The 20451-nt window shown below is 42.4% G+C and overlaps 1 protein-coding gene across 2 annotated transcripts in view; it reads left to right on the top strand.

Moving 5' to 3' along the window:
• Window positions 1-9496: 9496 nt before the first annotated feature.
• Window positions 9497-20451, top strand: part of LOC139578752 (influenza virus NS1A-binding protein homolog A-like) — a 37146-nt gene continuing 26191 nt past the window's right edge. For both annotated transcript variants that reach the window (XM_071406734.1, XM_071406732.1), the window contains exon 1: window positions 9497-9859. The gene's annotated coding sequence lies outside the window, so the exon portion shown is untranslated. The remainder of the gene's footprint in view (window positions 9860-20451) is intronic.

The following is a 20451-nucleotide window of genomic DNA, read 5'->3' as shown; positions in this document are numbered from 1 at the left end:
GGCGCAGGTCCTAATCCAGGCACTTGTCATCTCCCGTCTGGATTACTGCAACTCGCTGTTGGCTGGGCTCCCTGCCTGTGCCATTAAACCCCTACAACTCATCCAGAACGCCGCAGCCCGTCTGGTGTTCAACTTTCCCAAGTTCTCTCACGTCACCCCGCTCCTCCGCTCTCTCCACTGGCTTCCAGTTGAAGCTCGCATCCGCTACAAGACCATGGTGCTTGCCTACGGAGCTGTGAGGGGAACGGCACCTCCGTACCTTCAGGCTCTGATCAGGCCCTACACCCAAACAAGGGCACTGCGTTCATCCACCTCTGGCCTGCTCGCCTCCCTACCTCTGAGGAAGTACAGTTCCCGCTCAGCCCAGTCAAAACTGTTCGCTGCTCTGGCACCCCAATGGTGGAACAAACTCCCTCACGACGCCAGGTCAGCGGAGTCAATCACCACCTTCCGGAGACACCTGAAACCCCACCTCTTTAAGGAATACCTAGGATAGGATAAAGTAATCCTTCTAACCCCCCCCCCCCCTTAAAAGAGTTAGATGCACTATTGTAAAGTGGTTGTTCCACTGGATATCATAAGGTGAATGCACCAACTTGTAAGTCGCTCTGGATAAGAGCGTCTGCTAAATGACTTAAATGTAAATGTAAGCCCATGGGCGACCTGTCTGGTTACCCCCTTTTCCCATCATCAAACAAACACCATAACCAAAAACAATACTCACAGGTGCGGACAAAGTGACATGTAGATGCTAAACCACACAAGAGATTTACAGCCATATGGCATTTACAGAGAGATTGCTACACAAAGAGATCAAGCTCCAGCGAAAACAACTGACAGGGTTTTTAAACCAAGGGAAAGGGAATGTGATTGGGTAGGAGAAAAGGAGCAGGTGTCTTCTGATTAGCAACTGATTGATGACTGATTGGGGAATGATGATTGTCACCTGTGAGTAGGGGAGAAGGAGAGAAAAGAAATACACACAGGATACACACAGAATACTTGTATCCGTAACAACCGTTCATCTTTATACAAATATGGATGGGTTTGCATTGGACTGTTTGAAACATTACAACATCTGATGGAAACATGTGCCAGGAACTACATTGTGGAAGACCCGTGCTAGGCCTTCCTCTATCCCTTGACAGTGAAAGTGATGGATGTGTTTGCTTTTGGTGAGGCTGTCCTGTCCGTTGTTAGAATGAGAGAATCTGAATGGCACAGGGTCTACTACAGAATTAGGCTGCAGACAAGACTGCAACTCAATCTGTGATAGTGATCGACTAAACTGCAAAGGTGATACTGTTCGAGCTACTGGGGGGTGGTTCAAGGGTATTAATAAATAATAAACAGAGACTGCTGTCAGACTGTGGGATAAAAATCATAGAATTCCGTAATATTTTTAGATAAGTTATTAAATATAAAAATTCGCATCAAACATGTTATATTGTTGATTTCCTGACTTGGAAATCTAAATTGTTTGGATTGGTTGACGACAATTGTCCGTGGATTCCTATAGATTCTACGTGGCCTATCATTGACCATAAGGAGCGTGAACCCGCTATCTTCTCTCATATCTCTAGTGTAGCCTATGCTTTTGAATTCACCACAATAAGATGCTTTGAATATCCAAAAGGCTTTTAGTAGAGTCCATTTCCATTTAGGTCTGGTTTCAGGGGTGGTAGGCCTACTGCCACATTTAATTCAACAGACCATACCGAGTTAAACAGTGCCGGCAGGTAGCCTAGCTGTTAGGGGCGTTGAGCCAATAACCGAGAGGTTGCTGGTTCAAATCCCTGCGCCGACTAGATGAAATCTTTGTCGATGTACCCTTGAGCAAGGCATTTAACTCAAATTGCTCCTGTAAGTCGCATCTGCTAAGTTACTCAAATGTCAAATGTAAGCACATTCCATACGTCCCCATGTGGATACGCTTTGCTCCCAAATGAGAATGATAGAGGCTAAAAGTTCGTATTAGCATGGGTAGTGCCATTGAGGGCTTCCACCATTTCAATGTCGTCAACTGGGTGGGACTTCCACTTCATTGGCTGATCTTTCCTGGTGAACTTGTTGGAGTCATGTCCAACGGTCATATTGGCGGATCAGCCAATCGTGAAGAAGAAAAATTACTCAGATTAGAGAAGATATGAGAAAAAGAGAAGAGGAAAGAAAGCATGAGGACTGTGATACTGCAATTGTCAAAACATCCAAAAAGGTTGAGAAGGAAAACAGTGCAGATGAGAAGAAAGACAACAGTGTAGCTGTACGGCAACGTAGTGACACATCTGTGATCGAGGAAATCAACCCAAAGCATGAAGAGAGGGATGGCGACCAGAATGATGACCCCAAGAGTGATGGGAAGAAACACAGAAGTGATGCAAAATGTTCAGATGGTGATGACAGTAAAAGTGCCAAAACACACCAAAAGAAGACAGACAAAGAGAAGAATGAAACGATGGAAGCACTCCTGACTGAGGAAAAATGTAACAGTAGTGATGATGATGATGGTTTCACTGAGATGAAACAAAAGGATGGACATAAAAATATGCTTGTTGAGGAGAAGGCAGCTACAAATTACTGTCAGAATGATCAACCAGCAAAAGTCAAAGTTCAAAATGACCTGGCAGGTGATATAGACTGGTCAGAGAGTGACTACAGCGAGATTGAGGAAATAATCGACAGTGACACTGAGGACATTAGTGAAGAAATAAAGGAAACGAATGAGGAGGAGGAGGTTGAAGATAAGACAGATATTGAGAGTGATGAGAGAACAGGAAGAAATGTGATAAGAAGTGAATGTGATGATGATAAGAGTGGGAAACCAAACATGAAGAAAGGCATGGTTGACAAAGACAATATGGACAACAACATTGAGAAAGACAAAACAACCCAAAGAGAGAGGAGGGTGAGAGAAAAGAGGGTCAAAGCCAAGACACAGAGACATACAAAACCAATGGAGCGACAGAATCTGACGAGCTCACTTTAGCTCCTGGAAAGGGGTCAGATAGCAATGACAGTGAGAGTGTCAAATCCAACCAAGAGAAAGAAAAGGATGACCAAAAGGACAAAGGACAGTTAGAGAGTCAGGAGGAGAAGGAGGACAGGATACTTGCTGGAGCAGAGGGAGACTCAGCATCCTCAGGAAGACCAATCGGAAACGTGCAAAGGTAAAAAAAATACAGTTGTTTGACAGCATATGTAAATTATCACTGATCTGTCATTAAATGTAGTGAACTCCACTGATATCAATGACACTTACCTTTTCACACCTTTGTCATCTCTTTCAGATTTTTCAATTTTCGCAGCGGCAATGGTTAAAACTCAGGGCCCAGACGAGGATCAACTAGAAATTGAAGGAAAGACTAACGACACTCAGACAGACCAGGCAGCAAAGGTCAAAGGTGAAAAGGACCTGGACATTGACTGGTCAGAGAGTGACAGTGAGACTGAGGAAATTGCAGCTGATTTTGAGATTGATGAGGAAACAGACCAACCAGCAATGTGCGGAGGTAAGAAGGCAGTCAGTGGAATTACAATGAGGCAGTCAGTGGAATTACAATGAGGAATGCTGATCTTGTTTGACAGCATGTGAAAATCATCACTAATATTTTGTAATTGTAGGAAACTCCCATGATATCATTAACACTTACCTTTTCATCCACATTTTCACACACCATTTTTTTCAAATGTCAGACTACTCCATCTCTGTTGCTGAGGAGGTTAAGATTCAGGGCCCTGACAAGGATCAACTAGCAAAGCTCAAAGGTAAAAAGGGGATAGACAGAGAATAAAGTGTGATATGTGAGGGTAGCTTCAACACTTTCACTTACACTGTCTGTATACCACCTCCCTCTCCTCCAGATTCCTCCATCTTCTTGGCTGGTGCTGAGGTCAAACAGACCCAGTGCAAAGGTCATCTTAGTTTACAGTTCTTTTGTACATTGAAAGTGTTATACAACTGCACCCGCCTCCCCCCCTGTTGGTATTAATGTCCTTAATTTTCCTATTTCTTGTTAGATGTCTCCTTGGTTGCTGCAGCTGAGTCAAAGACTCTGAACCCTCAGGAGGACCAGCCAGCAAAGTGTAAAGGTAAAGACCAAAGCCCGGTTTCCCGATAGCGATGGACATGAAGCTTACTAGTGTTTAAGTGATGCAGCTTTCTTATAACGGCCGAAGATGTCACATGCGTTTCAACTAAACACCACGCAGAGAGAACGTTCACTAAGTGCATCGTTGGAGTAGGTGTCGATACTGATTGAAAGAAAGGCAGGGCTGCTCTGTGATCAGATTTCTCCATTCAAATCTTACCTTAACATTAGAATTATTCCACAATACTGATGACGGATCAGCTCCTAGACCTTACGGCTGTAAAATATTGAGGTGGCTTATTCTGATGCTTACCCTATAATAATGCACTAAATCACAGATTCATTTGGCACATGTAGTTAAACATCATGAAATATATATTGAGGCAAAAATTACAGACCGTGTAGTCTACAAATAGAAGTCAATTGACTGAAAATTAAATTGATTTCAATATGATTGAAATACAGGCCTATGTAGCCTACTGAATTTCGCTTGTTGAATTGTCAAGACATTGGCAAATGTTTATTTGTAGTCAACTTCGTGCCAAAGTTATCGTCAGTCACAAAGAGACAGACAAACATCTTGTTTCTATGTTTAGGGGAAATCTTCTACGTAGAAAGTGATGCGGAAGGGCAAAAAAGCATTTAACAAAGCACTTAGCTGTACTACGAGTGGTCTGAGGCAGCATTTTCAACTGCAACTTTACTAATTATGGTTTTGGAAAAGAAAGCGTGTACACAACTCCAACATGATGGAAATACAGCTGAGAGAGACATCATAAACCAAGAGAAGGAAAAGCTCCAGCCAGCAAAATGCGAGAGAGAGAGAGAGAGAGAGAGAGAGAGAGAGAGAGAGAGAGAGAGAGAGAGAGAGAGAGAGAGAGAGAGAGAGAGAGAGAGAGAGAGAGAGAGAGAGAGAGAGAGAGAGAGAGAGAGAGAGAGAGAGAGAGAGAGAGAGAGAGAGAGAGAGAGAGAGAGAGAGAGAGAGAGAGAGAGAGAGAACAAGATGATAAGGAGAAGTTCAGATTGTGAAGTGAGCATGAATTCCCTCAGTATGTTTATCAATCTTTCTTCTTGCCCACCTCTCTCACCCGAAAGATTTATCCATCTTTTCAGCTGGTGCTCAGACCCAGCAGTGCAAAGGTAAGAGGATGGGTGCAGCATTATGAATTGCTGTGTCACATAAGACCCACTGAGCACAAACTGGTTGAATCACCCTTCTTTCCACAAAAAAATCATCTATTTTATAACATGACATTGAATCAATATGGAAAACTACTTGGATTTGCAAAATGTCATCAATGTAAAGGAATTTCAGGAATGTTTTTTTTCCACACAACTTTTAATCTAAATCCAATTACATGGTTTACATTTTGTTGATTTCACATTAGTTGTCAACTCAATCAAATGTAAATCTAAACTAGAAGTTAAACTGACGTCTGTGTCCAGTGGATAATATAATTTTTTATTTTCATGTCATCTTAGTTTACAGTTATTTTGTACACTGAAACGGTTAGTCAAGATAATTGGGGTAATAGAGTTAATTTGATTATGCATAGATAACGCTACTAGCAGCGTAAAAGAGGGGGTGGGGGAACAAAGCAAATACTTTGGGTAGCCATTTGATTAGCTGTTCAGGAGTCTTATGGCTTGGGGGTAGAATCTGTTAAGAAGCCTTTTGGACCTAGATTTGGCGATCCGGTACCCCATGCCGTGCGGTAGGAGAGAGAACAGTCTATGACTAGGGTGGCTGGAGTCGTTGACAAGTTTTAGGGCCTTCCTCTGACACCGCCTGGTATATAGGTCCTGGATGGCAGGAAGCTTGGCCCCAGTGATGTACTGGGCCGTACGCACTACCCTCTGTAGTGCCTTGCGGTCGGAGGCCGTGCAGTTGCCATACCAGGCAGTGATGCAACCAGTCAGGATGCTCTCGATGGTGCAGCTGTAGAACTTTCTGAGGATCTGAGGATCCATGCCAAATCTTTTCTGTCTTGTGAGGGGGAATAGGCTTTGTTGTGCCCTCTTAACGACTGTCTTGGTGTGTTTGGACCATGATAGTTTGTTGGTGATGTGGACACCAAGGAACTGGAAGCTCTCAACCTGCTCCACTACAGCCCCATTGATGAGAATGGAGTCCTCGGTCTTCCTTTTCCTGTAGTCCACAATCATCTTCTTTGTCATGATCACGTTGAGGGAGAGGTTGTTATTCTGGCACCACACGGCCAGGTCTCTGACCTCCTCCCTATAGGCTGTCTCATTGTTGTCGGTGATCAGGCCTACCACTGTTGTGTCGTCAGCAAATTTAATGATGGTGTTGGAGTCGTGCCTTGCCATGTAGTCATGGGTGAACAGGGAGTACAGGCGGGGACTGAGCACGCCCCCCCTAAGGGGTACACGTGTTGAGGATCAAAGTGGCAGATGTGTTGTTACCTACCCAGCCTCAGGAATTCCAGGATCCAGTTGCAGAGGGAGGTGTTTTGTCCCAGGGTCCCTAGTTTAGTGATGAGCATTGAGGGCACATTTCAATCTTTGTCCTGTATTGACGCTTTGCCTGTTTGATGTTCCGTCAGAGGCCATAGAGGCATTTCTTATAAGCGTCCGGGTTAGAGTCACTGTCCTTGAAAGCGGCAGCTCTGCTCTTTAGCTCAGTGTGGACGTTGCCTGTTATCCATATCTTCTGGTTGGGGTATGTACGTACCGTCACTGTGGGGACTATGTCATCGATGCACTGATGAATTGATGTGGTGTACTCCTCAATGCCATTGGAAGAATCCCAGAACATATTCCAGTCTGTGCTAAACAGTCCTGTAGCTTAGCATCTGTGTCATCTGACCACTTCTTTATTGAACGAGTCTCTGGTGCTTCCTGCTTTAGTTTTGTTGTTTGTAACCTGGAATCAGGAGGATAGTATTATGGTCAGATTTGCCAAATGGAGGGCGAGGGAGAACTTTGTATGCATCTCTGTGTGTGGAGTAAAGGTGGTCTGGAGTGTTTTTTCCCCCGGTTGCACATTTAACATGCTGGTAGAAATGAGGTGAAACGGCGCCGCCTCTAGATGAGCGTTTTCCTGTTTGCTTATGGCCTTATACAATACATTGAGTACGGTCTTAGTGCCAGCATCGGTTTGTGGTGGTAAATAGACAGCTATGAAAAATATAGATGAAAACTCTTGGTAAATAGTGTGGTCTACAGCTTATCATGAGATACTCTACCTCAGAGAAAAACCACAAGACTTCCTTAATATTAGATTTCATGCACCAGCTGTTATACACAGACTGCCACACCTTGTCTTACCGGAGGCAGCTGTTCTATCTTGCTGATGCAGCGTAAACCCTGTATGTTTTCCGTGTCATCGTTCAGCCACGACTCATAAACTATTAGTTTTAATGTCCCGTTGGTAGGATTTTCATGATCGTAGCTTGTCTATTTTGTTATTCAATGATTGTACGTTGGCTAATAGGACTGATGGTAGAGGCAGATTACCCACTTGCCGTCGGATCCTTACAAGGCACCCCAACCTATGTCCTCGATATCTCCATCTCTTTCTCATGCGAATGACAGGGATTTGGGCCTTGTCGAGTGTCTGAAGTAAATCCTTCGCGTCCGACTCATTAAAGAAAAAATCTTTGTCCAGTACGAGGTGAGTAATCGCTGTCCTGATATCCAGAAGCTCTTTTCGGTCATAAGAGAAAGTGGCAGAAACATTATGAACAAAATAAGTTACAAATAACACAAAAAGACACACACAATAGCACAATTGGTTAGGAGACCGTAATACGGCAGGCATCTCCTCCAGCGCCATTCATGTTGCCTTTTTAATTTCATGGCTTTTCTAGCACAGATATAAACTCCGACCACGTTTCTACAAAGGCAGATATCCTACCTGATGATCTTCCCTAATGTTTTCGTGAACTTTCCAAATCCTTTTGGATGCATATAAAAAAAATTTAATCAAATAATTTTGCATTTTTTCTTATTAGCCTACGAATAAACGTGATTGCAATTTCTATCTGTGCTAGAAAAGCCATAAAATGAAAAAGGAAATAGGATATTGGTATTGGCCCTCAATATTCAAATTGGTGCATCCCTTATTGAATGTATAAAACTTGATAGAAAGTATGCAGAAATTATAATGGCCTATATATTTTTAAATAACTGCCTTGGCCTTGTGGTTAAAAAGTACACCCCGAGATTTAAAGGTTGGGGTTCAATGCCTAGTTGAGAATTGGACATGATGCCACTCTGCTTGACACTCAGCATTAAAGAAAATTCAACCCCAAAACTATATTTTGGTATGTGATTCGTTATTGCATTGTTCATATAGTCCTAAAATGTTTTGCATGTCAGCAATCAAGTTTTGAAGATATATAACTTTCAAAATACAGAAATACAGTTGGTATGATGCATAATAGATCAGTTCCAAACCTCTCTGCCAATAAAAGCTTGTTTTCAGGTTAGGCTACATTTCCCTCTCATTAGGCCCTTCTGCTCTGGTGGATTTTTTCACACTGTGATTAATGTACCACTTTGGTGCCCTTCTTCTCCCCACTCAGATCACTTACATACAGTCCTAGGGACATTCTTACGTGACAAATCGTTTTTTTTTGCTTAAAAACATGATTATTTATTTTTGACCACAACTACTATAGTAAGGTACATCGTTGCTACCCAGAAATTATTTGATATTGAGATTTTTGTTTTAAATTACAGCTGCATTGGGCCTTTAAAATGCAGAAAGTCGTTTTCAATTTTCTAAATGGAACCCTTTTTTTGATATCATTCCACACATTCCGCTCCAGCCGTTACCATATGTCTTTCCTCCCCGAATGAAGGTGCCACCAACCTCCTGTGTCTGGAACGCAACCCATCTCTTACCCAACTGATTGCCCCATCTTGCAGTTGTAATTGTCTATAGGGAGGCTAGGCTATTTTAACCAAAGACTTTTATAACTAACCCAAGATAGACCACAGTCTGTCATTTCCAATCGGAACAAAGTAGTCATAGTGGGCAGAACAAGCAACGAGGGGGGCAGAGCCAAGCACAAGCTACTGAGATCTTACAAGCTAGTTTACTCTGTTTGTAACAGATTTGTTGGGTGGAACAGAAAACTATTGATATCAAATGTTTCATCGATGAAAAAAAAGAGCATAGGGAGGCACACAATTGGACTAGCGTCATCAGGGTTTGGCCGGTGTAGGCCTTCATTGTAAATAATAATTTGTTCTTAAATGACTTGCCTAGTTAAATAAAGGTGAGGAAAAAAAGTTTAATAAATACATCCTACTGCCGGCCGCTGGGCTTCCTCTCATCATCATATTTGGTAGTGTGGAAACGCCAACCGGATGCTCCACAGTTATACGTTCGGTGGAATCTCTGGCTCCTTGCTCCATCTTGGGTATTGCTACGTGTGGTACGTGTGGGGGTGGCCCCAGAGACGGAAGAGGGACACCCCACTCGCACTTCTGATTCAATGAACTAAGTAGACCAGACCCATCTGCTATTGCATTGGGTTTTATGGGAGACACACCAGAACTAACATTGCATTTTTTCCAAAAATGGTAAACGGCCTGAGTGAACTATCGTCAGTTTTCCACTACCTTTGTTGGCACTTCGCCCTGGCTTTTGTGAACGTGCTCGAGTCGGTCGCGCCTTGTTTTCTCTTCCGTCGCATTGGAGAGAAAAGAGTGGGACCTGTCCGAAAACTGTACCGTACCCACACAACTCTGAATTTCCATTAAATATGTCTACCACCACCCGCTGTCAAAAGCCCCAGGTAAGGTTTTATTTCTTTCGAATTTAGCGTATTGTCATTGTTGGTAGATGTTGTACTGTAACGTTATGTCGTAGGCCAAGGCTAGCCTACTGGGAAATGTGTAACGTTACATTTAACACGAGGTTGCTTGCTTGCCTGTTTTATTTTTAATATGCTGACCTCTGTCGGCAAGTTATTCTAAATCTAGACTGGTTTTACCGCACTGTAGTCTACATGTTTTACATTGAATCATTGATGTTGCATATTCCCGCTTTGTAGTGAGTGGACAACCGCAGAATGAATATCTACAATTTGTCGTTGGCTGCAGTGACAGTGGTTAGCGCGAGTACATTTAAAAAAAAATCTGAAATATGTCGATGGACTGTGCTACACCGCATACCAATTGTTTTAACTGTTTGCAGCTTTTACCTAGTCTATAATTAGTATCTAGAAAGTTATTCCTGTTTTAATGAGAAATAGCTTGATTTGTGAATGTGCTTTTGTCAAGGCATGTCCTTAGCCAGCAGATCCGACCCCTTGCATAAAACTACACTAGGGTCGGAGAGGATTTCTGTGTGAGATATGGCTCTGAAAACGTACGTTAATCCAGGGATGAGAAATGCAGTGTACTCCGAATTGTCCCATTAGCCCAACTGCTACACCGAGAAGATTGAAGGAATGACATTTTTCCACAAAACTGTCCTTTTCGTCCTCATGTTAGGTAGCAGAAGCCACAGCTGCCATTTTTGAATCCATTGTCAGCCAATCAGCTCCTTTGTTGTTCAAAGCCACGTGCCATTCCATAATGCTACTGTTAGCTAGCATGAGGACAACAAAAGCAGTTTACTTAAACTAGCAGTTGTTCAATCATATTGGTGTAACAGTTGGGTTAATTCGTAGTAAAATGCATTTCTTATCCCTGGATTGAGGTACGTTTTTCAGAGCCATATCTGTGCCAGTTCTGCAGTCTTAATCTATTCAGGAATCCTGTCTGACCCTAGTGCAGCTCTAAGCAAGTGGATCGGATCTGCTGGTTAGGCATGTCCTCATCACTGGCTGGCAAAGAAAAAAAATTGTCAGCTGAGCCATCTCAAGGCTAAATGTATTGTTAGAACCTATGTAGGAGCATCATTAAATGTCAGAGTAATTACCGATACCATTGTTAAAGTTGCAATTGAAAACGCTTGTTATTTACCCACTGCCTCAGACCACATGTGGAACAGCTAAGTGCGCCGTTAGATATATTTTTTTCCTTAAACCCTTTATATGCAGATATCCGCTAAACGTAGAATCAAGATCTGTCACTGACTGCTGATAACTTCACAAACACAAGGAAGCTGACAACAAATACAAAGTTGCCAATGTATTTGCAACTGTTACAAATAAGCAAAGGATATGAATATGCTTCAAATGAGAACTGAGATGACTGCATTAAAATAAGAATAGGCTACATAGGCCTATATAATTAAATAATATTTAAGTACATTTCCTATTCATTTAATTGAGTTCAATTTTGCTAATTCTAGGCTACTCGCTGTGAATTTTGCCTCAATATATTTTGATATGTAACGAAATGTCCACAATGTTGTGCCAAATCTTGATTTAGAGCATTATTATAGGGTAAGTATTAGATTTAGACCCCTCAATATTTGCATCCATATGTGAGATCTCCCTAGGAGCTGATCCGTCATCAGTATTGTGAAAATTATAATGTTAAGGTAAGATTTTAATGGGGGAAACTGATCCGAGAGCAGCGCTGCTTTTCCCAACGATGCACTTAGTGAACGTTCTCTCTGTGTGGTGTTTTTTGTGAAACTATATTACATATTCGGCCGTTGTAGGAAAGATGCATCGTTAAAACGCTAAGTTCCATTGCTATCGGGAGGCCCTGGCAAGTTTAGCAGGCAGGCTACCAAACAAAAATATCCGTTTGTGATCTTTTCCTGATGAGGCCTCTTTCGTAATACACAGTAATTGCCATGTCCTTTGTGTTTGTTTTTGTGTGTGCATAGTTGGTAGTGTGAAGTCATGCCAGCTAATGAGGTTTTGTCTCCGCTGACCTACATGCTTGTGTTATGGGACTGGGGTAGACTGACAAGCTAGTCACAGCGCTGTGGTCTGATGTCTCTCGCTTGCACAATCTGATGCAAGCATGCTCCACTGTACGCTATGTGCACGCCCAGAGACCAGTCTCAGCGACAGACATGTTGAGCCAGCCAATAGAACTGCTTCAGATTGGGTGTTGGACCCATCATCTGCGAGGGGCGGTGGTTACACTCGTTGACACTGCCCACCAACTGGGTCGGCAGCATGGCAACACGGGTAGGTCTACAATTAGTCTTTTTCCTTTTTGAGATTGATAGGTTGCTACAATTTATCATGGCTTTCTACATTATTATTATTAAATGAAAGGTACAGTTTACTGGTCTGGACTTTTGGCAAATTTAACTCAATCTAGGGATGGAATATGTTGTTGCACTCCTAATCATCCCGAAATGATGAGAGGTGAATTGAGAAGATTAGTAGTATTTCAGTTTTGAATTAAACTTCTGTTTTTGTCAGCATGCTAGGGGGCGGGCATGTAGCATAGCGGTAAGGTGAAAAATCTCTGTCCTTTAGCAAGGCACCAAATTTACTCCAGGGGTACCATACTACAATGTCCGACCCTGTAAAACAGCACCTTTCAATGCACCTATCTGGTGTATGTGACACTTTAAAAAAATGCTAATAGTGAAGCAACCCATTGGTTTCAACAACACTTCCGGTAGCTACTCACCCCAATGCTAGGCGTCGCATCCAATGGGCTGTTATAGTGTTAGTTAGCCTAGCATGCTGGCGAAAACTGAACCATTGCCGTTTTTCTTCAAATCTGTAGAGATGCACAACAAAGGATCATCAAACCCGCCAACTCAGTCTTAGTATTTCCAACCATTGAGATATTTTCTGTGGTAGCAGTAACAGTAGTCTTGCCATCTTGTCATCTGAGTGAGTGACATTTATGTTGTACAATGTGGCAGTAGCTAGTTGTCCTGTCTCATAAGTAAGGTTTTTAGGCCTAGGCTTCTTCTTGGCATCCCCTGGTCAGATGTTCCTCACTCCCCCAAAATAGCTCTTTGGAGGTCTGGGGTGTACATGTAGGTCTTTATTTTCAATGCCTAGATCCTTTGTCTTCTGGACTAAAATAAGATGAGAAATACATATTTGGTGAAATATTAATTGAATCATGGGAAAAGTAAATAACTTCCTTACAGAAACACATTATCCCTTTACAGTTTAGTTTATTAAGATCCCTGTTAGCTACTGTTTATGGAGTCCACATAAAATGTACAAATACATGACGAAGTACAAAACGGTTATAGAAAAGAACAACGTAAGATATTACATTTAAATTCTAAATACAATTTGAGTTATATTTTGCTAAAAAGTATTCACGCCCCTTTACTTTTTCCACATTTTGTTAGAAAGTTGGATTAAAATGGATTTGTCTTCTCTTTTTTTGGTCAACGATCTACACAATACTCTCAGTGAAAGAAAATGTAGAACCTTTTTTAATTCTTGGAAAATAAAGCAATAATATATTTGGATAAGTATTCAACCCCCTGAGTCAATACATGTTAAAATAATCTTTTGGCAGCGATTTAAATCTTAGTCTTTCTGGGTAAGTCTCTAAGAGCTTTGGAAACAGGGATTGTACAATATTTGCCTACTATTCTTTTTAAAACGAGCTCTGTTGGGGCTTCCGGAGTGGCACAGCGGTCTAAGGTCTGAGGCGTCACTACAGACCCGGGTTCGATCCCAGGCTGTGTCTGAACCGGGAGACACATGAGGCAGCGCACAATTGGCCCAGCGTTGTCCGGGTTAGCGGAGGGTTTGGCCGCCTGGGATTTACGTATCTCATCGCACTCTAGCGACTCCTTGTGGCGGGCCGGGCGCATGCACACAGACTGGTTGCCAGTTGTACAGTGTTTTCTCCAACACATTTGTGCAGCTGGCTTCTGGGTTAACCGAGCAGTGTGTCAAGGCTTGGCAGGGTCATGTTTCGTAGGGCGCATGGCTCTCGACCTTTGCCTCTCCCGAGTCTGTACGGGAGTTGCAGCAATTGGACAATTAACTACTACCCAAAAGCATACTATATATATATATATTGTATATCCCTGTGTGTGTATATATATATATATATATATATATATATACAGTGGGGAGAACAAGTATTTGATACACTGCCGATTTTGCAGGTTTTCCTACTTACAAAGCATGTAGAGGTCTGTCATTTTTATCATAGGTACACTTCAACTGTGAGAGACGGAATCTAAAACAAAAATCCAGAAAATCACATTGTATGATTTTTAAGTAATTAATTTGCATTTTATTGCATGACATAAGTATTTGATCCCCTACCAACCAGTAAGAATTCCGGCTCTCACAGACCTGTTAGTTTTTCTTTAAGAAGCCCTCCTGTTCTCCACTCATTACCTGTATTAACTGCACCTGTTTGAACTCGTTACCTGTATAAAAGACACCTGTCCACACACTCAATCAAACAGACTCCAACCTCTCCACAATGGCCAAGACCAGAGAGCTGTGTAAGGACATCAGGGATAAATTGTAGACCTGTACAAGGCTGGGATGGGCTACAGGACAATAGCCAAGCAGCTTGGTGAGAAGGCAACAACTGTTGGCACAATTATTAGAAAATGGAAGAAGTTCAAGATGACGGTCAATCACCCTCGGTCTGGGGCTCCATGCAAGATCTCACCTCGTGGGGCATCAATGATCATGAGGAATGTGAGGGATCAGCCCAGAACTACACGGCAGGACCTGGTCAATGACCTGAAGAGAGCTGGGACCACAGTCTCAAAGAAAACCATTAGTAACACACTACGCCGTCATGGATTAAAATCCTGCAGCGCACGCAAGGTCCCCCTGCTCAAGCCAGCGCATGTCCAGGCCCGTCTGAAGTTTGCCAATGACCATCTGGATGATCCAGAGGAGGAATGGGAGAAGGTCATGTGGTCTGATGAGACAAAAATAGAGCTTTTTGCTCTAAACTCCACTCGCCGTGTTTGGAGGAATAGAAGGATGAGTACAACCCCAAGAACACCATCCCAACCGTGAAGCATGGAGGTGGAAACATCATTCTTTGGGGATGCTTTTCTGCAAAGGGGACAGGACGACTGCACCGTATTGAAGGGAGGATGGATGGGGCCATGTATCGCGAGATCTTGACCAACAACCTCCTCCCTCAGTAAGAGCATTGAAGATGGGTCGTGGCTGGGTCTTTCAGCATGACAACGACCCGAAACACACAGCCAGGGCAACTAAGGAGTGGCTCCGTAAGAAGCATCTCAAGGTCCTGGAGTGGCCTAGCCAGTCTCCAGACCTGAACCCAATAGAAAATCTTTGGAGGGAGCCGAAAGTCCGTATTGCCCAGCGACAGCCCCGAAACCTGAAGGATCTGGAGAAGGTCTGTATGGAGGAGTGGGCCAAAATTCCTCCTGCAGTGTGTGCAAACCTGGTCAAGAACTACAGGAAACGTATGATCTCTGTAATTGCAAACTAAGGTTTCTGTACCAAATATTCAGTTCTGCTTTTCTGATGTATCAAATACTTATGTCATGCAATAAAATGCAAATTAATTAATTAAAAATCATACAATGTGATTTTCTGGATTTTTGTTTTAGATTCCTTCTCTCACAGTTGAAGTGTACCTATGATAAAAATTACAGACCTCTACATGCTTTGTAAGTAGGAAAACCTGCAAAATTGTCAGTGTATCAAATACTTGTTCTCCCCACTGTATATATATATATATATATATATATATATATATATATATATATATATATATATATATATATATATACACACAATAACCAGCCCTGTCAAGGTGGTTGTTGATCATTGCTAGACAGCCATTTTCAATTCTTGCCATTAGATTTTCAAGCAGATTTAAGTCAACTGTAACTAGGCCATTCAGGAACATTCAATGTTCCAGGGAGAAGACCTGAGAGGAAGACAACCAAAGCTTCAGTTTCTAGACTGTAATTTTACAGATGTATGTTGAAAATGCTTTTGCGAGATGCGATGGATCATTGGTATCATTCAATATTCCCTTTTGTTGTTCAGTGAGATCATCCCATGTGAAGAGTCAACTCATTTAATTAAAAGTTCAATTCATAACTAAATAGTTTTTTTATTTCTATTGGAAGGATTTAATCATTTGCAATGATGTCTAGTTATGATAAGGTTTATGTTTCTGTCTCCATATGATATGGTAAATATATCCAATGCAAAAAACATCTACATTTAAATGGTATTAATTTGCATATATTTATGTTAATTCCTATATATTCCCACAATGTTTCCACCTCTGAATATTCCCCAGAATGTGCAACTCTAACTGAAACCAAGGGGCCTAGCCTGAACCACGAAAAACAGACCAAGGCCGTTATTACTCCTCCACCAAACTTTACAGTTGGCACTGTGCATTGGGGCAGGTAACGATCTCCTGGTATCCGCCATACCCAGATTCGTCTGTCGGACTGCCAGTTGGTAAAGCGTAAATCTTAGCTCCAACGAACGCGTTGCCACTGATCCAAGGTCCAATAGTGGTGAGCTTTACATCACTCCAGCCGACGCTTGACATTGCGATTTTTAGGCTTGTGTGTGGCTGCTCTGCCATGGAAACCCATTTCATGAACAGTTCTTGTGCTGATGTTGTTTCTAGAGGCAGTTTGGAACTCGGTAGTGAGTGTCGCAACCCAGGATATGCTCTTCAGCACTTGGCCGTCTTGTTCTGTGCGCTTGTGTGGCTTACCTCCTACGCGGCTGAGCTGGTGTTGCTCCAAGACATTTTCACGTCACAATAACAACACTTGTAGTTGACCGGGGAAGCTCTAGCAGGGCATAAATTTGACTAACTTGTTGCATAGGTGGCATCCTATGACGGTGCCACTTTGACCTTACTGAAGAGCTCAGTGACTTTCAATGTTTGTTTATGGAGATTGCATGTCTGTGCTCGATTTTATTATACAGCTGTCAACGGGTGTGGCTGAAATAGCCAAATCCAGTCATTTGAAGGGGTGTTATATATTTTGATGACTCGTAGAGCCGATGTAGTTAACAAGGTAGCTACGTTGCTAAGCATGATTTCACATCTTCATAGTTCCATTTCGATTCCTGCGATGTAGTTAGCATATCACTCGTGACATCACATTTTAATCTTTCACAATGGCCAACTGAAACGACCTATATAAAGTAGGTACATGACGTAATGACAGCACGTAAAATTTTGCGCTACATGTGCAACACAGCATTCCTAACCTAGCCCACAATGTCTGCTGTGTGAATCGAGCAGTCAACAAGTTGAGTAGTCATTTGAAAGAGTAAGAAAATTTCAGTGAGACACCTCAAAGGCAAGTTTGCTAGCACAAGATTTAGGCCAGACCAAGTTACTTGTTGATACAATGTTTCAAACAGGCCATGCATAGTCAATGGGATTTTATAGGATATTTATTTTTATCAGGATATTTTATACCTGTGGACTGCAATGTTTTTATTTGTTGGCATTATGTCGGCGACTTTTACGTATCGGCAATGGCACTAGAAGTTACTTTTAGATAGCATTTTGATTAACTACATGACATTGAGTTTGATATATATCAATCAAAGACTTTATTATGAGTTAAATGAATGTGCATTTCAAACAAAATAACTGGCACACAGATCAGTAGAAATGGTATTATAACTTGGCACTCCAAGTGGAAAAGGTTGCCGACTGCTGGTGTAGCCTATTACTGGCAACTTAGGAGCGTAAAGGCACAATGTGAAGACCAGCGGGAGGAGAAGCATCTGGACATTTCTTTTCTGGTTAGGCTATATCAATCTGATATAGTAATTTGTCTTCATTTTTTTATTCGCAGTGCTTAAACCATCAGACAAGCTCTAGCCTACATATAGTTGATTTTATTCAAATGTGTGGAAAATATGTGGGGGGAAAATACGCAAACTGGCTCTGTTGACCAACATTTTTTGGGGTCGGAAACGGCCCTAAATCTATCCCCGAAATATAGACAGACTAACTGGTCTCTACCTCACTGTGGTTTATGAAGACTTTAAATGTGCATCTCCTCATTCACCTTTTCATTGGCTTTTGTAGAGCAGCCTTGATAGCATCAGTCAAAATGCTTATCGGAATCAGGAAGAGTGTCTCTGATTGGGAAAGAAAGCTATGGAGAGGGGGATATAGAGGAGAGAGATGGAGGGGGAGTAAATGGAGATTAGAGTATGGGGGTGGGGGGACCTAAAGGAGCAGAGAGCCAGTGGAGCATTCAGAAGGATCTTCTGCCAGATGTTATGTTGCATAACCGCTAGTAAAGTGGGCCAACCGACCCACATAGGTACAGGGGCTAAGGCTGCTGCTACAAATGTACAGGGGCTATGGCTGTCCTACAAACAGATCCTTGATTCAACTCTTGCTTACATACCTATGCACGGACACACACGCAGTTGGGCACACATTCAATTTTATAACCCGCCTGGCCAACTCTGTCACTTATTCTGCATGCAAGCTATAGCATATCCGCCATCCTAACACACACACACACACGGAGTAGGCGGGAGATGCACCCAGATTCAAAAACACTTTCCAGATTTCAGTAGTGTAGCGTTAGTCATGTGACATTCTGTTCTGTTCCACAGCAATGCAATACATTTTTCATAGTTCCCTTTGTACTTCCCCTTTCTCTCCCCTCCTTGCCTGTACAGTTTGTCCTTACTCCCCCTCTCTCCAGTCAACATGCTCTTGTGTAAGACTTGTGTAAGGCATGTGATCAACAATAGTGAGAGTGAATCATTCATTGTATTAATAAGGAAGGCAGGCAGAGAGATGAATCTGATCTGCGTGTTCTTTCGTCTTATCATGCCTCTGTGGGGTCTGGCTGCTGAACAGAACTGCACTGGATGCTCCTGGCTGGAGTGTCATTGATCCCCATACACACTTCATAATAATTATTCAAGTCGTTTTCTGTTGTGATGCCTCTGTTTAAAAGACTTGGTGGAGAAATCTGCTTTGCATGTTTCTGTTTGCTCAGGTGCATCCTGTTTCCATTAATCATCCTTGATTGCAGTGCACCTGTGGTAAATTCAATTGATTGGACATGATTTGTAAAGATATACACCTGTCTATATAAGGTCCCACAATTGATAGTGCATGTCAGAGCAAAAACCAAGCCACGAGGTTGAAGGAATTGTCCGTGGCGCTCCGAGGCAGGATTGTGTCGCGGCACAGATCTGGGGAAGGGTACCAACAATGCAGCATTGAAGGTCCCCAAGAACAGTGGCCTCCATCATTCTTAAATGGGAGAAGTTTGGAAACACCAAGACTCCACCAAAATGCACATGACAGCCGGCTTGAAGTTTGCCTAAAGGAGTCTTGGACCATGAGAAACAAGATTCTATGGTCTGATGAAACCAAGATTGAACTCTTTGGCCTGAACGCTTAAGTGTCACGCCTGGAAGAAACCTGGAACCATCCCTACGGTGAAGCATGGCGGTAGCAGCGTTACACTGTGGGGATGTTTTTCAGCTGTTGGGATTGGGAGACTAATCAGGATTGAGGGTAAGATGAACGGAGAAAAGTACAGAGATCCTTGATGAAAACCTGCTCAAGATCTCAGACTGGGGCAATGGTTCACCTTCCAACAGGACAACGACTCTAAGCACGCAACCAAGACAATGTAGGAATATGTTTGTGTTAAGTAGAAGATAGCTGTCTGTCCTGTGGGTAATATTATGGTAATTGAGATCCCAGACAGACACTTATCTTCAGATGACAGTTGGGTGGTTTTGAAGTCCGCCAGGGATCTTAACTAAAGAGCTTTCAAAGAACTACCGGGTGATGGCTTGGCTGCAATTGCGCTATCATGATACGCCAAGGTTAATGGTTTAATTTGGCAAATGGCACCTAATTTAATTATTTGGTATTTGATTAAACGGTGGAAAAGCAGTGCCTGAAGTGTTGTTTGCTAAACTAAAATGCTACATTGCCCTACACCAGGGGTAGGCAACAACCGCAGACCGATTTTTGTCGGGTGGATGGTTGGGTAGCCGGAACATAATTATAATAATTTATACACTACAAATTCACCACTATCAGGCCCAAAAAGAGTTACTTTCAAATGCAATATCACTTAATTCCTTGACTATATTGAGACAAGATCAGGTCTTTTTTTTCTATTTGTTGGAGTGCTTGATCAGATTTCCTGAATGCTAAAATGTTTTGGAGGCAGAATTCCTGGCGATGTTAGTATTTTTGGACTAAAAACTAAAATACTTTAGTAGGATGTTTTTTGACCTGTTGCTGACCCTCGCCCCTACATACAAACTATGCATTCACACTCGTACAGTTTCCAAACCAGCTGAGCACAAGATGCCCAAAACAGAAAAAGTTTTACAAAAGTCTCTTTCACACATGGCCTTCGTGGCGGTTTTAAGAATGCGAGCGCGTGTATTGTTTCTTCTGTCTGAACCGTCTTGGACTGGAGGAAGACATGGTCGTCATTATTTCCAGCAGCACACAAAGAGCAGTTTGTCTGTCGGACTGTTGGTCGGTC

Source organism: Salvelinus alpinus, chromosome 6 (genome assembly GCF_045679555.1).
Source record: "Salvelinus alpinus chromosome 6, SLU_Salpinus.1, whole genome shotgun sequence".
Classification (NCBI taxonomy): Eukaryota; Metazoa; Chordata; class Actinopteri; order Salmoniformes; family Salmonidae; genus Salvelinus; species Salvelinus alpinus.
This window is presented reverse-complemented; position numbering and strand designations above follow the sequence as displayed.